The sequence below is a fragment of the Numida meleagris genome, chromosome 1 (assembly GCF_002078875.1).
Source record: "Numida meleagris isolate 19003 breed g44 Domestic line chromosome 1, NumMel1.0, whole genome shotgun sequence".
Classification (NCBI taxonomy): Eukaryota; Metazoa; Chordata; class Aves; order Galliformes; family Numididae; genus Numida; species Numida meleagris.
The window spans coordinates 91,851,370-91,867,363 of NC_034409.1; the positions used below are offsets into that span (position 1 = coordinate 91,851,370).

Genomic DNA, 15,994 nt, shown 5'->3' on the forward strand with positions numbered 1-15,994 from the left:
GAGAAGAATTCAAATATTTTTTACATCAAAAAAGAAGATCAATTAATGAACATTGAGGACAATGACATTCCTTTAAAAAAAAAAAAGCACCATACTTCTAGGCAAAGATGAAGTTTATTGAAAACGAAGATTTTATTTCCTAGGACATTATTATACAATTCAGAATTTGGAATTTATTAGAAATTGTGTGTTTACAAGATCAAATAGAGGCCACGCAATGAAAAAATTGAAGACTGACCTAAGATGTTTTTCTCTGCCTCTATGAATTTTGATATTCTGTATTAAACTGCTTTTTCTATTTCTTTTTTCTATTACTACAGTTTGCTTATTTCTAGGCTTTTCCAGTTAATTATCAGCAATGAAGTACGTTCATGGACAGATGTGTTCAGGAGTACTTGTCATTTCTTTGACAGTTCTAGTGTTTCCCTAATTCTTTGAATCCTGTTGAGAAAGATCTGATGGATTAGTTTCCAGGGATAAATCATGGTGAGTCAACACTTGATGAAGGCATTGTTAGCTTCATTTTAAGGAAGAAAAACCACCTTTATCTCATAATGATAAGAGAAGCAGTGTTATAAAGGGATAGTCATGTCAACCTTGACTAATCATATTCTGTTGCTAGTTACAGACTCTCTAGGATGGTCTGCGAGAAAGAAAGGGATCAGAGTTGGGATTTAATTTGAAGGCTCTTCCACATAACTACTGGTGTTGTCAAGCCTTGCAAATCTTACCCTTCTCCCCAGATACATACTCTATGCATACATGCACAGTCTGGTCTGTAGATCAGAAAGATTATTGTTTTATCTTCAGTGTTAGCAAGGTGCATTCAGAAAACCTGGTTTGGCAATTGTCCTCATTTAATTTTAAGGAAGCTGATAATAAATATTATTTGTCCCTGACAATTTAGATTATGCATTCAAATATATAATTATTCCTACTATCAAATTTTATTAGACATATTACCTTCTAACCCTGATGCTATATGCTAGTAAAGAGCCTAGTGGTTTTTTTGTGAGTGTTTTTGTGTGTGTGATTTTTTTTGTTTTTTTTTTTTCAGAAGAATTAGTGTTTAACAAGAAATCTCAATGAAGGATAAAAACATTATTGAAGTTTGTAATTCTCAAATTCAATACAACACTAGAGACATCTCAAGTGACCCGGTACTGTAAATTTTAGGCTTAATTTAGGCTTTAGGTCATATTAACAGGTATGTTTGTTATGATTTCAAACTTTTGGTTTGGGGTTAATAATCTCAAATTCTTGTCAAACCAATAAAAAGATTGAAAGTACATTAGACACTTTTGGTTCCATTTGCTCAGCTAGTCCTGGAATTTAAAGAAATTCCCAGTTTTAACATAACTTACATTAATTCCTACAGCTACAAACAATAAAAAAATAAGAGAAATAAACAAACAGCTCTCAGTAAAGTCGCATATTAAAAAGAATGGCAAGAGGACATCTACCCATTTCGTATAAATTAATTATGACTCCCCAGTGAAGAGCATCTGTTGCACGACAGTAGAACAAATGCTGCAACTCAATATAGCCTTTCACGTCCAACATTAACCAGATGACCCACAACGACCTGTAACAGCATCACTCCAATGCTATCTAGTAACGAGTCTTTCATAAATTGTTTTGACATCAAGACTTAAAAGAATAGTACGTTTTGAGGATATTTTTATATACAGAGAGAAAATATAAATGTTTTCTTGAAGAGTTTTTGCTTTTCACTTCCTGACCATGTTGTACTTCAGTTCTCTTTAGTTTTGCCTATTCTTTCTCAGAAGATAACTCATGCACAGACACTTTATTTGTTAACTTTGAGTGCACTGCAAATCAAATGATGAAAAATACAGTTTCTGTTAAGTTGTGCATATTTATTAAATGCAGATTGTGGATATTGCATAAATGTATAACGTATGTAGAATAGAACAAAAACCCAATTCTCTTCAACCTTCTGCACGTGAACTTCTATCAATCACAATGAGTACTGCACTTGTAAGCTGACCTGTATCACTCTAAATTCTGAATTTTAGTACTCCTCTTTAGTGTTATAAGTAGAAATTAAGACTGATACCTAGATCTGTTTAGTACAGTCATAGCATGATTTTTGATACTAACAGTTCTTGCTAAGAATAAAGGGGCACACACTAACAAAGAGTTAAATATTTGGGCTTGTAACAAGATTTTAAGAGTGCAGAGAAAAGGATAATCAGCTAAGACATGCCTCATGCTGTTTCTACTTCCTGCATTGGTTTGGAGATCTCTCAGCCTCATAAACTCGATATAATATAACCTGATTAACTATTCTTAAGATGTACTTAATGTAGAATAAGACAGGCTCAAGGCAAGAGTTAACGCAGAATCAAGAAATTTTCTTTACTTCAAAATTTGTTTAATGGTAGCTTGCATACACAAACCTCTAAAAAAAATGCTAAAGATGTTTGCCAGCAGATCCAGGAACAAGATAAAACATGTAAAGGGTCCAAGCTAGTTAACAGCCTGATATATTATTTTTCTTTACTGAACTCACTTTAGTACTTGCACTTTCTCAACACACAGTTGTTGTTGTTTTATTAATTGGTTTGAATTTTCTTGAGGTCATCAGAAAAAAAAGTATCAAGAAGCATGCACAGGTGCAAACTACAAAACAGTAGTATTACTAAATAAATACTCCATTCATTCTTGGATGAAATTGATGATAACCATGCATAGAGAAAATGGTCCTGTTATATATATATGAAGTTTCTATACAGGAATTACTTAAGACAGTTTATGTGCTTGACAAATTGAATAAATGCCAACATTGATCTCTTTTGCGACTGACTTTTCAAATATTGTGACTGCATCTTGGAATTTTCAGATACAGATTTACAGCACACACATGTACTAAATCTACAACCCAAACTGCAATTGTAAATTATATAAGTAGACAACAGAATTAATCCCACTGCAGTAGCAAAATCTTGATTCTGAGTATGGCTATCAGTGCTTCCACATTTCTCAATAAAAACAAGCAGAACTGCAAATAATATAAACCCCCCCAGATAAAGAGTTATCACTTCTGATTCAGTTCAGATAGCAGATGAGTTGGACTTGTGTACATTTTGGCATGGCCTTTTTTATTGTTTTGTTTGTTTTTAATTTTGTGAGCAAGGTTTTATACACATTTACACTTGCACAGGTGAGAGGACATGCACACAAAACAAAAATTTGTTTCCTGAATGTTTACGATATTCATACAGTCAACTAAACAACTGCATTAAGTTCATCAAATAACATACAACAATTGCTGTATCTTCTTGATCATTTATTTTCAGTTTTGATGTAGACCAGTGTACACAAATACAACTTTATGTCTACAATTTCCATTTAATTCCCCTATGTTTGTGATGTTATGCACTGATAGATGCTTTCAAAAGGAATTAATCATGACAAACACTATAAAAAAACTCTGGAAAAAAAAAAAAACATTTGTGCTCATTATCATAAGCTTGTGTAGCCTTAGAGCTCAATTTAATTAGAATTGATGAACCATGGTTAAAAAAAGCTAAATCCAAAGGTTCGGAGATCCCATTACCAGGGAAAGGAAGGGGAAAATACCCAATTTACCCAAAATATGAAATATTTCCTATAATTACAAATTGCAAAGAAAATTCCCCTTGAGTTTAAAAGCATATTTAACCTTCCCATAAATGTACATTAGATTTAAATGTGAATTCTGAAGAATGAGTTGTCTAAATTTGTACTGAAGAATTAAACCAGTCTTATTCTACCGAAGGTATACTGAAGAGCTTTGCTTTAGCAATATTTGAGTGTAAGCAGTTATTTTAATTATGGCTACTTCAAAAACTATGCAATATGAAAACCAAGTGAAATTCTTTCCAAACATCAGAAGAAACTACCTAAGAATGTAAAGCGGTGAAGCAACATGAACAATGGAGATATTGACAAAAGAGGTAAGACTATTATTGTACCCTTCTCATAACTTTCCATAGCTAGAATGAAATTTCAGTGTTCTTGGTGAACTAATTTTGTAAAAATTAGACATTAATGTTCAGTGTTATGTTCTATTATCCTTACTCAAATCCATACAAGCAGAGAAAAAAAACAAAATTAATTCATTAATTACAAATAAAAGTTACCTAAACTTTACTAAATATTTCAGTTCTCTCTCCATACCAATAATACTCACAACGGAAGAAAAAAATAAAAAAAAACACCCACCCTTGATTGATTTTAATGTAGTCAGAAAGTAATTACAGGCTTTACTGATGCTGTGGAGCCATGAGATTCCCAAAAGGTACATGGAGATGATTACAAAAATTCAGTTTTATTTCTTATTTCTTTTGTTTTCAAATAATACTCATCTTCCTCTCTTCCTCAGATCTGAGGCCCAACTAACATCCATTTTCCATAAATTATTTTGGAGTGTTTTAGAAATCACAAGATATTTTTAGTGCAACAAAATTAAATCAGATTCTTAAATACCATCTGTAACTTAAAAAATCTCGCAGTAACACACAAGCAGCTCTGACCCTACCACCTCACTTCTTCACATAATCATAATTAACTGTCTAGGAAGGAGTGGGCTGGCATAGAAAGACTTAGAAGTGGTCCTTCTTTGCTTATTCACAGCACAGACCTAGAAGGCAGTATTTGGAATGATTATTTTATTTGTTTTGAATTATAAGAACTGAAAAGCAGTAACCATTTGAAATAAATTCTCTCTTTGCAGCCAAATGCTTCCTTACGAAGACAGCTGCATATAGGAAGACTTGATTCAGAGATCCAAGACTTTGCTGAGAAAAAGGAAAGTATTGACAAAAATGCAGTCCTTTAGTTGTTCATAAGCATTTGTTAATCCACAAGCTGAATGGCAGGCTTCAACTAAGAATGTGTGTTCAGAAATCTTCTGCGCCCTTGTACCCAGTTACAGTTAGCAACACAATCTATTAAGGCATCCCTTTTAAACATAGTCTGCTAACCCATGCAAAGTGAACCACTGCCTGATACACGACTCTCAGAGGCAAACACAAAGCAACAATTTTATGACAGCAGTGAGTTTTCATTAATAGCTTTTAAATGGTACACACTAAAATGTTTATACAAAGTCTATTAATACATACAGTACAGTACTCAAATGTGGCTTCTGCTTGAATGACAAGAATACGCATTTATCATGAATAATCAGGAAAACTATAATTACTTACTTCTGCAAATGAGAGTTGTTTTGAATTCCTTTCCAGTTTCCAAAAATAAATAAAAAGTGCCTTTTGGCACTCTCCAAACACCAGAACAATAACTACATTGTGACAGTGAAATATACTAAAAAAAAAAAAAAAAAAACCCACACATAAAAAGGATTGTTGGTTTTAACCTTACTATGTATTTATCTTTAATAACATGGTTATTACTTACATATTACTGTACCTCTAATCTGAAAGAATGTGTTTCATGCTTATTCCTGAATAATCAGAAACTACAAACCAAACTTTCTGCTTCTAATTCTTTTTTTCACAAGGAATAGGGGAGACAAACTGCTAGAAAGTGTTTTCACACTCCCCCATTTGTGACTATTAACAGCTACAGCTTAGTTTTCAAATAAGCAACTAGCTATTTACAGCAAACGCTTTGGCAAGTTTGACCTAACTGGAACACTTTTTCATTGCTTTCAGTACAGAGGCACGTTTTCCTCTTATTTCTTTCTTCCATCTGATCTTCCCACATTCCCATCTAAATAGTGGTCAGTGTGAGCACTCTACTGAAGTGCTACATGCTGAAGTGTGATTCCAATTATATATTTATAATTCTGCTGCAACAATGAACGTTGGTACACCAAATCTATCCTGGACCACAAGCAGTTCACTATAGGCTTAGCCTCGCTATTTGCTAATACAGCAATAACAGCAATAAGACAATACAGCGATGAAAACTTTATACAGTTTTGCAAATGGAGGAAAGTTTAATAAATCATGTTTCCTGCTTAATTTACTGTTTAATATACTGCTGCTACAAAGTTACAGCAAATTTATTCCAGCTATTATTGATAATCTCATTGCACTGTTAGCAAATTAGTCCTAAAACAAAAGCTCAGTGCTAGGACTAAAAGGTTAATTTATATTTCAGTAATCATGCATCTAATCACGCTAAACTGGTCTTATCAAATAAACCCAAATATATGGCCACATCATGAGTCAAAAAATTATTAGAATTCAATGTATCATTCAAATTGATGAACAAAATAAAAGGAAGTATACCAGCATGCAGAATTAAAAGTTATTCTGCATACACTAGACAGCGCCGTGTTATGCAGTTATTCACTCTTAAGGTAGCACTCAGATCAGAAATACTGACTTATTTAGACACTTAAGAGCTAAATTTATTCTTGAAAAGTAGTAGCCTGATGTTCTGAGTCCATACTTAAGAATGCAGCTAAGCCACAAAGATGAAAGAACAGCACCACCTAGTTCTCTATTTAAAAGTTTACAAATATTATCATCCATTGATTTCTTTTTGTAATCTATATTCACATGTGCGTATCATGCAATGAAATCTGTCACATTTCCATAAGGAACAGTACTAACAAGTTTGTCAGGAGTTATTAAACCATTTGATGAAGATAGTTTACGAGTATGTACTTTGAAAAAAAAATACTTGTTTATGCAAGAATACTAGAGACCTGTAATAAAACAAATACTGTGCAGAACCACCATAAATAGAAAACAGACTGTTCGTGCTTTCCAAACACTCTTTGTGAGATGATTTCTCCAACTTCACTAAAATATTGTATGTGTACTGATTCGGCCATACAGCAGCTTGATATTTTAGAGTATGTACGTGTGTGTTCCAGATGCAAAAGTACTCTCATGATACAGACATTGCAAGAGCCTCAGTAGCATTTAAAAAATAATTATAGTTAATGCAAGTTGTTTCATATTTAGTTTTCTACTCTGCAGCTTAAGCCCCTGGACTGAACGTTTTCACGTGACAGATTTCCCAGATAGAGAATTAGACATGTGTATTTGAACAACCTGAAAGTTTACCATTACACAATAGCAACACCTAAGGAGCTGCATACTAACACTGTGCAGTCACCTTAGCCAATGCTTATTAATGTAGCTGCCCCTATTTCCATTTGATGAGTATACAAGCAGAATAGTTAAGTTTTTCTAAACATGCAGGACTTGCTAATATCTCACTCACTTTAGCAGAATATAAAAGCACTTAGCATTTCTGAAAACTTTCTGACATTGACAAGTTGATTTCTTATACATTGCACCAGATATTTTCTCTAACGTTCCAAGTTGAAATAAACCACAAGTGACACTGATATTCTGACTATCCTGGATAGTAAGACATTTTATATCATGATGGCATGTCTTGTAACATTATAAAGAAAATGGATTTAAGTGAACCTACAAAAAGAGTTTCAGCTGCATTTTGAAACAAAATGTTCAAATAATTGATTTATCTAACTTGAATCAATGAAAATGGAAGGAAGCTATGTTGACATGTCCTCATGAAATACTTCATAATGCTATGAATGTGCATCTAAATTCCTGTTTCCCATAGGATGGCTTTTAAAATATTTTCACTTCTCAAGTTTGATATTTCCTAACGAATACCTGTACTTAATTTTATAGTTTTGTTGCAAGTTTGACACGTTAATTTAAACAGATCATACTGGATCCACATTTGAAGCCTTTATTCTCAAAAACTTTGAAGGGAAATACCATCACGCATACAGACTCAGATTATTGTTATTTCTGCATTTCAAGTCTCTCAGTGGCAAACGGAAGAAGCAAAGTTCAGTTTTGATGACAAGCATCCTAAGCAGACAAGGCCTCAGAGAAATTCCTCTGTATTTACCCATGACCACTGATCTATGAGCAGCTAGCCACCTATTTTGAAATTTCTTTCTAAAAGAAACTGTTGTACAAGTTGTTCAAGAGCTTTTAATGATCAACTAAAAGAAAAAAGTGTGCAATATTAACTATCCATTAAACAGCAAACTTGAATTTGCTCACTTCAAGTGATATACTCTAGTAGATTGTTTCTCTGTTGGAATTTGCAGGGTATTTCAGTTTGCAAAAGGCATAACCTAACTGCCATTAAATGCACCTGCTCTTTCCAACAGTGCAATGCAAGTGTGTTAAAAAATGAAGAATACCCTGTATAAAAGGAGCTGAATTGTTCTCTTTACCCAGATTTCTTATTACTCCATTTTGCTTCAGCTTAAGAAAATACTGGTTTTGTAGACGACAAAATGTCACTCGCTCTTCAAGCAGACATAAGCAAATGTATGTAAAAATCTAGTATTATTCTTTTTCCTACAATCCAAAGAAATTTTGGGAAATTCTCCAAATATATTGTTTTAAGTGAATAGGCTCTCATATATTTTGACAAAGCAATGCTTGCGAGTGGTCATTTAAAAATAATCTTATATTCCAAGCTATTTTAAAATTATGTTATTCTTTCATGTAAAACATAACAGAACATCCCGTAAATACTCTGTGAAACATTGAGAATTTTATCTAGTATAAATAAAAATATAAAAACACAAAGGTACATATATTTCTGTTGATTATGTGCCTTCACTTTCGCACCCAAAAATCATCATTTGGAATTCAGCAAAACAGAAGTGACTTAAAATTTGCAAAGCAGAGATGACTTAGGAAGCAGAAAACATTGTATTTTCCCAGATGATTAGATTCTAAAAACTCAAACATTTGATGGGGAAAATGCTGAAATAATGCAAGATAGGTCAACTTTTAAAGGACTGAATGAGGTTTATTCATGCTAAGAATGTCATACATTTTGTGTTTCACATGCTAAAAAGAAGTATTAACCAGCAGTTTACAAAAAACATACTTCACACTTTGAGGAGAAATATGCCAAAAACCTGACAAAAAAAAAAAAAAAACTTGATAAGGAAAATGTTCTTCAGAAGCTGGGCAAATAGTTGAGGTGTTGGCCCATCCTTAACAGTAGCAAATACACTAATTGTATTCAAATACAAATCACCTTGGATTACATATAAAAAAGCAGTGCTCATGATACATCATTAGACAGTAACATGATAGATTCCAGACTCCAGCTCTGTCTTTAAAGAATGCACAGCCTTTGAAGCTAATTCACTAGTAATCTGTTTTCATAGCAGAAGATGAGACACGTTCACTCCCTTTTAATATGCAACATCCTAGTCGTTTTCAAACTGAATGTTTAAGTTCTGAAAAAACACCTCTCCATTAGGTGAGTTCCTGAATTCCACCATGTTGCTACCACCGATTTTAATATGAAATTGAAAGGTTTCCTTTAGATTGTACAGATACTACTTCTCATCAAACAAAATGATCAATGATTCTTGCAGCTTCCTACATGAGTCCAAATCTCCCCTATTTTTCATAACATTACAAGGCCATGCTATAAAAGCCCAGAGACATCAATAAGATTATCAGAAAACTGCAATTGCAATAGATAAGTATAGACATGACAAAATTAAGAGAAAACAGCAATGTCACGCTCAGTTTAGTGAACTAGACACTTACAAAAAAAATTTAGATGTTGGTTTAAGGACTCTCCCAAGCATACTGAAAAGAAATCTACTCATTTCCAGTAATAATTTCAGATGTTAACACAAGACTCTATGTAAAAAAATATATATAATACTGTATATTACGCTATTTTTATAATCTGCCATGGATTTGAGATAGCCAGTGTTAGTTCTTGAGATTAGTAAGCAGTTTAGCAAGTAATCTCTAGCCAGTGCATTTATTTTTCAATTTGCAACCAGCTGCTGTTTTGCATTTCTCTACATTTAAAAACATAAAAAACTATTTCTGATTATGACCTGGAGGGAGACTAAGTGTTTTCACATACCAAACACGATTTTACTTTTCATGTATAAAACATGCAATCCAATAGAGACTTCTTCGCTGTTCTTGAATTTATATCCATTAATACATTTCATTGAAGCACAAACTAGTGTGTCAAAATTTAAACTTCATATATAACATGAGTACTAACAGGGGAAAAAAAAACACCTTTATATGCAATAAATATAAAATGCGTTTGGCAGAGAAATGTATTTTGTATAGTCTTGCAATTAAAACAGGCTTTTAATATTAAATTCTGATTTGATTTTGTCAGTATCGTCTCATTGCTTTTGCTTGATATTTTATTGCAGAAAAATATTAAATACATACCATTTTCGTATTGGAAAGCAACAAATTACTTCAGTAGCAAATTCAATGATCTTAAACCCTACATAATGCTAAAAAATATTGCTTCTGCATTAACTAGTATGGCTTTCCCCCTTGTTTGGGACTAACCAGACCAGCTTTCCTCCCATATAGCACAGCGGGAATAAAAGCAGGTCAAGTTACACTGATAATCCAGCAGATGTAGGTCAGTTTGGGATAAATATCTGAGTAAACGGAAAATACCAAAATGTCTACTGCAACTGCTGCTGTTAAGTAGTTTGGTCTTATTCTCTTCAGATCTGTCAGTCACAGTCGTGGAGTTTCCAGTGCTGAACTTTGAAAAGCCATAGTTTGTAAGACTTAGACAGATGGATCGGTATAGCTGTGTTGGCCTATTCAGCTTCTGCCAGGAGAAGTGGAAATAATGCAATGTCTTATATATTGATGATACGCAGTAAGGCATAAATGTGCTCCTATGTGTGGTCATAAATCCTTTTTGGATGTAATAGCATACCCAGGTTACCTTAGTTAAGATTTGGCAATGAAATCACTATGACAATTAAAATCATTGCTTGATTTATATTGTGACACATAAGAAGTTTAAAATATAACCAGGATATTTTTACCTCTAGCACAAGAAAAACAGTCTCTCTTGCAATATCCTTCCCATTCAAAAGACAAGTAGTCAACAAATTGTTTACAGAAGATGACAATAGAGAGAACATTAAAGCTAGGTGGACAACCACTATATGGCATATCATGATATGCGCTGCTTTATAAACAATCTAAACAAGCCTAAATCCATTCACATCACAAATAAAGAACAAGCTGGTATGGAATTCAGTAACATATACATTTATTTAAAGCTTTGTTCTCATAGATATTTATAGGTACACACACACACATGCAAACCTTTAGCTCTGGAATTCAAATTGAGAAACACAGACTATACATATGAATTATTTTTCTGAAATTGAAGAGCAGCTGTCTATGGACAGTTAATGTTCCTTAATAGCTGTGTAAGAAGAATAGAGAATGCTACAGTGAGTATTACGAAGTAGGAAAAAAAGTAATTTATGAATTCATAGTAAAATAGAATTGTATTAACAGTGATGTGCTGCTACTTAAAATGTGAAAGTTAAAAGCATTCACATTCTCTGAGATCCATTTGATTAGACTAAAAGGCAGCATATACAATTCAACTCCTATTTAGGAAGAAATGGTCCTTCCTCAAAAATCTTCCATTTGTCAGACACCAAAAATATTCCCGAACAAAGCTTATGTAGAACCTAAGATCTCTGTTTTACATATAATAGGATGGCAAAGGATGCAAATATGATTTTATTTTACACAGTTACAGATGTCAGAGAAAGGAGGACGGGTAGACACGGTTAAATGAACAAACAGGGAGTCTTCCACTTCATCTACAATAAAAATACCTACAGTCTTTACTAAATCTTTTTTACTGTTTCAAATTCTCCATGTTAGAAAGTCCTACACACAAAATATTTAATAGTAAAACAGAGCACTGGAAGATGTAATGTGCAACCTCCAGCATTAGCACTCTGTTCTGTTATTAAAAGAAATGTTCTCTGCCTCTTTCTCTACCACCTTAAAATGCTCTGAGGACAGTCTGCTCAGTATGGCTGTATAAACCATCCATTCCAAAGTTATCGTGCACTAAAATAGGAGAAATTGTACGCATTTGGACCTTTAAATTTTGATTTATATAAATGAAAGAAAAAAAATACTGAAACAGTTTCAGAGGGAAAAAAAAAAGAGCTTTAAGAACTCTTGCAAAGACACCCACGTGCATTTTTAAAAAAATTATTTTCAAAATATTTTCAGTGTTTTCATTATGTAAAATGATAAGTTGCTGAGAAGAAATCATCATTTTACAAGCTATTCCTTGCCACTTTTTCTTTCTTCCTTTCAAACATACCTCAAGAATTCCTTGGAAAGAAGGGATATGCTCATTAAGCTCATACTTAATATTGACGCAATCCCAGAGGAGACGCATCCTAAACTACTAAACTATGTCTAATAGTTTTACCATTCCACATTTGTTTTGGAACACGTATTTTATAAAGCATGTCTGCAGCATTCCCTCTGGAGAGGACTCTCCATTCTTTTGAAAGTCTCTAACGGAATTAGCCTGTTGTCAGGCTTCTCTTTTAAAACAAAATGGAAGCATTTCTTCTATCTCTTTGAGAAGGAATTAAGAGGACAATTAGAGCACCTTCTCTTTCTACTTTTTAAATATTAGTTGAAGAGGGAATCATTTTTCTAACAGTCAACCGCATTCTGGTTACACTTACATTCTCTAGGCAACTACCCGATGTCCATCAGTGTTTACCATATAGAGAGTGGTTATAGTTTCTTCATCAACATTTGTGATGCGTAAGTGGAAAAAAACTCAAAATCCAACCTTGACTTTCCATAGCAATATTGAAAGACTAATTACTTAGTGGAAAGATTAAATGCAATCACATGGAAGAGCTGTTTTGTAACATAAAGCTACAGTATAAGAACTAAAGTTTCTACAAACTGTGGCTTAAAGATATTTACAGTGCATGGTCATGGAATTAAAACTGACAAGTAAATTTAGAAGAAGAGGGACATTCAATGTTTTACTTTTTTTTTTAATTAAAGCAAAGAGAACTAGCAATAAAGTTGACGTGAAAAAAGTTTTTGTTACAAAGGAAGAGTTTCTCCTTATTGGCATTTTTGTGGAACCACTGCTTACTGATGAATAGAATTTTGATAAACACCATGAGTGTGAGGGATCTCTATTCATGTATTCATCAAGGAGGTTTTATGAGGTCATCAGCAGGAGTTTTGAGTGATTAGTTACTTGATGTTCTAAAACTGTTCAGCAAGGCTGTACGATGACTAGTAATAAAATATATGAAGAAGTAGAAATATTTAATAAAATGAGCTAACCTGGGAACTAGACAACTAATAAGCCTGTCGAGCTTTGTTTACATTGACCTAAGCCATATAAAGATGGCCACAATCAAGTCAAGTCATACATTTTATGCTTCAATTTGTGAGTAAAATATTCCAACTACAGATTGTAGCAACCTCCTCCAAAGCCACTGTCTTCTATTCTCCAATTGTCTACTTCTTCACAGAATTTACTAACTACAGCAAGCTTTTAACTTGCTGTTACCATATTAGCATTACAACATTAATTTGTCAACACAACCCCTTTGGTTGCAAGATTGGGCATTACTGCCAAGATTTTGCTCACAGAAATCCTAGTGAAAATTCAAAACAGATACTAACTATGCAAGCTATGGAGTGATGTATCACAACATTGCCTTCAATCAGCTCAGACGATCAGAGAAGTAGCCATTTGCATATTCACTTTTTTTTTTCCTACTTGTAATGGATCTAGGCTTATGAGAAAAGTCTCATCCATGAGCAATTATGTCCTTACCGATTTCTTGCATCAGTGATCACAGTTTCAGACAAATTAAAGTGTCCCTACATTATTTTCATTAGTAAACAAGTTGCAAGTATTTTAAGTGTCTGAAGAAACCGCATTGAAAAGCCTTGTCTGGCACTAGCTGAGAACTGAAAGTAGATCATTTGCTACCACGTATGACACTATCTAGCATCTTTCGAGAAGCAGAGCACATGAAGGCATGAGATGCCATTTGCATTATCTCACAGCAGGGGGCTATAGCAGCTACAATTCCAGGATAATTTTAACTCATATCTGTACACCAGGAATTTTACAAAACTATCCTTAAAATTACAGTTTCTCATATGGTAACTCTTTAAAATAAATAGCTTAGATTTCAGGTTGCATAAGTTGTTTAAGACAATGTACAGAAGTTATTCAAGATACATGTCGTCCTTCTACTGTTAAATTTTGTATAAAGCAGGCTAAATTCATGAAGTGGAAAAAAAAAAACGAAAGAAAAAACGCAAGTACAGCTGCTAACATACATAACAGTTAAACCTCTTGGGACTCAGTTTAGATGCTTCGGAATCATTAACAGCACACAAGGTAAGGACAACAGCAGTCAGAGATACTACTATTTTCACAGTAAATGCTGGATAGGGCAGAGCAGACTAATATCATACCCTAACTCAGCTGACAAGCCACTTCTCAGCTCAACATGTTATTACTCCCCCTTCCACCTCCACTGCTCCCCTCTCACAGCAAGCAGTTGACACTGGGCTCTTTTACTTCTTGTTTGCCTCCGTTCTGAAGGGACTGCTTGCTGTTAATGCTATTCCATGCACAAGCTGAGAGGCATTATTCTATGTCCTCTTCCCTCAGCTGACGCTTCATCAACACTCGGGGCAGATTCCTTAAACCAGGCTCTTAACAGACAGAGCCAAAAAAAGGCACACTTCCATACAGGACATGTTAGCTCAACTCTGTCACCTTGTCTTTAAACTAAATTAGTGAAACCGAAGCTAACAGGAATCATCCTCAGTCACAACCCAGAAGTGCTCCGAATCCTCAGAACAACAATCTCATTCATGTACAGAGATGACGGAAAACCTGTGTATCCCACAGACAGAAACAGAGGAATCTAACAAATCCGCTGAGCCACTTCACAACGCAGTCTGGGGAAACACAGCAAGCCAGCAGGAAAAACTACATTTAAATGCAGGTATAAAAATGCCAACAAGAAATGTGTCCAGTACAGGAACCACGGCTGGCTGTGCCAAAACAAATGGCGCTGTTTATGAAGTAGCACTACAAGGTGGACCATAGGAATTTGATATTCAGTGAGACATAGCAGCTATTCAGGGCAGATTTCCCTCAGAAAATATTTGCACGTTTTCTTCTCCTTCGAAGGAGGATGGAGAAAAGGATGGCAGAAATTATCTCCTCTCGCTCCAGCCTGAGGGTGACAGGTTTCTTATATCCCCGTTCTACTCTGTGCCCGGTAAAACGGCACCCAAAAAGTGCTCTGCTCAAGTGTGGTATAGGGACTGCTCGAGTACTCCTGAGGGCAGTTTTAATCAGGAGCCGAAAAAATACTTGTGTGACAAACTGAGAAGGAGTAGGCATTTCGTACAGGCAGAGAGCAAGCTGAGCAGCACGTGAGGCATGGCCTGTCCCTGTCTGCAAGGACGGGCCCAGCCTGGTGATTTCCACAGGGCCAGATCTGCATTGTACCCTTTTTCTTGCTACGTTTTTTACCTGATGCGGTTCACAGAGTTACATTCCGCCTGTGGCACGCGCCCTAAACCGCCGTGAAAGGCAGCACTGTTTTAATCACTGGTTTACTCTTAAAAATGCGATGCGCCGAACGCGGCTGACTGCATCTTCACAGAGATCAAACCCTCCTCCTCCAACAGCAGCCCCGCTTCTATTGGCGACTCGAAGCCCCCCTCCCCGGCGGGGCCATGAATCGACAATTCACGGGGAGATGAGAGAGGCAGAGAGCAGAGCAGCCTGCCTCCAGGTGCAGACCCAGCACATGCCCCAATAAATCACCCTGTACAGCACCAGCACAGCGGCTCCTTGTGCGGTGACGCACGCCGGTGAGGCGCACCAAAGCCCTGCCCCGTGGAGCTGCGCTGACGGCCGCCCGGCGCGCTGCCCCGTCCCCTCAGCGCTGCCGCACCGCCAACTTCCCCGTGAGGCGACGCTGCCTCCCGGTCCCTCATCCCTCCGGAGCCCGCCCGACACATGACGCAGCCGAGGGAAACGTGAAATTTATTGAACTTGACACGGCGCGGCGTGACGGAGACGAGGGGAGAGAAAATCCCCGCAAGGTCACTTCTCTCCCCCGCTCCGCCCGGAGCCCCCCGCG

At 35.5% G+C, this 15,994-nt stretch overlaps 1 protein-coding gene across 1 annotated transcript in view; it reads right to left on the reverse strand.

The window, feature by feature from the left end:
• CADM2 (cell adhesion molecule 2) overlaps positions 1-15,994 on the reverse strand; it is a gene marked incomplete in the record, with an annotated part of 648,988 nt that overhangs the window by 631,737 nt on the left and 1,257 nt on the right.